Source organism: Nannospalax galili, unplaced genomic scaffold (genome assembly GCF_000622305.1).
Source record: "Nannospalax galili isolate Female #2095 unplaced genomic scaffold, S.galili_v1.0 scaffold735, whole genome shotgun sequence".
In the NCBI taxonomy this organism is placed as follows: domain Eukaryota; kingdom Metazoa; phylum Chordata; class Mammalia; order Rodentia; family Spalacidae; genus Nannospalax; species Nannospalax galili.
Window position 1 is genome coordinate 1664224 of NW_008337053.1, and position 2047 is coordinate 1666270.

Here is a 2047-nt window from a genome sequence, read left to right on the forward strand (position 1 = left end):
AAACACTTTTAGCAGAAAATTACCTTGTAATTAAATCTCAATGTTATTTATGTTTATTTACAAGCTAAAAAGTCAAGATTGATTGGATTGATTACAGCTGACCATTTTTGAAATATCTTAAATTCCTGGTTGTGTTCTGTTAGAAATGCTGTGCGAATTTGCTTCCAGTTGTATATCCTCTTCTGATGGCTAAAGCTTTTGAAAATGTTAGAGAATTCCGGTTTTGCACACTTCTACAATTTAACTATTACCACTGAACTTTATTTTTATTTTGGTCTTGATTCCTTTTATCTCTCATTAGTTTTCATCATATAAATTTAAATCTCCTAATGAAACTTTGGTAATAAACCAATCTTTCCTGAGGCTGCTCTGCTGTCAGTCTAACTCCCACTGACGTGTTGTATATTACATGGTGCTCTTATATCTACACAGTGCTGCACACTGAGCTCAGATAACCAGAAAGGGAATCAGAAAATAAACCATCAGCCATCAAATTTCACTGTTCAGATTTGCCTAGACGACAAGGGTTGAAGCAACCAAATTGATCATTACCTTATTTCCAAATTAAGTTAACCAACATACTTCCCTGAATGCTGGCCCAATAAGATTTTTCTGTACATGTCTAGGGCTACAATTTGTCCTTATAAGCTTGAGAAACCAAATTGAAATATCTGAAGATTTTTGGTTAACTAATCATCGATTTTTGAACTCTGAACTTTCATGTCTGCAGCTCTGAGTTGATTTGCATTTTGCAACAGTTACAGGAATAGATCTGCCAGGAAGTTTTGAAATTTCAGGATAGGCTCCGTTCTTGGTTAAGTCGTAACTCCAAACCTACAGATTAGGCCAGCGAGGCCTCCCAATCTGTTGCAATGAGCATTTTGAAATACATGGGTCACTGAGCTCTGGCTTCCAGGCAGTTCAGCAAAAGGCTTTGGCTAGAGAATTGCAAAAGTTTGTGATTTCTCGGTGAGGGATGGGATGTGACGCAGTAGAGCGAACTGCAGACATTTAACACCAGATGTTAGTGCAAAACTGGAAAATCACAGCCCCTCGTGGTTATCTGACCCATGACCAGCAAAATCCCACCACAAAGTCTGTAAGTCATCATCATTTCTAGATTCTTCCTTAAACCTCATATTTCTTTTCTTTTTCTTTCCAAGACAGGGTCTTACTATGTAGCACAGGCTGGCCTGGAATTCTCTACGTAGAATGGTCTCTGTCTCCCAAGTACTGGGATTAAAGGCATGTACCACTCTGTCTGGCCATTGGGTCTATCTCTTGATGTAAAGTAATTCTGAATCGTAATAGGTAATTATTACCAGTTTATCAACCTTGAGGCACTTTGCTTACACACTGAATGCTACAATTTATTTTCATACAGGTAAAGGAAAGAAAGGGAGGGAAGAAATGTTTCTTGTTTCAATTAAGAGGAAAGAAAACACAAGAAATAATTTCAAAACATTTTTACCCTTGTTTGTGTTTCTTTAAGGTACACACTTAAGAATCTGAATGGTTGTGCAGGGCAGAGTGCTTTACAAACCCCTTGTATGTGAGATCTTGATGTAGGACTAGGAGCAGCCATGAGTAGCTCTAGATTTCTGGTTAGCACTTTCTGTGGGATATCAAGAAGCTCAGCACTTCATCTCCCCAGGTCTCCATTTCTTCCTCCCAAAAGTCAGGGTTAGCATGGGTGTCCTAGCAGTAAGAGTCATGCATCGACTGCACAGCGCTCTGTATGAAGAATGTCATTCAAGCTCTGCTTTTTCAACCTAAATCCTGAAGGAATTGAAACCTAAAGAATGTTCTCTAAGCCCCAGATAAATCAGAAAAGTTTAAAATGACCCTCCTCTTTCTTGGTAGAAGGCTCTTACCTTTATATCTGTATATCTTTCATATTTACAGTGATAGCAAGGAAAGGAAGGTGTGGAGAAATCTGTGTCCAACCGACCCAGACGAATGGCCACCACAGAGGTGGCATCTCTGTAATGAGCTCTGAAGAGACAGCAGTACACAGGGCTGGCCCTGTCATAAAGAGAGCATTCAG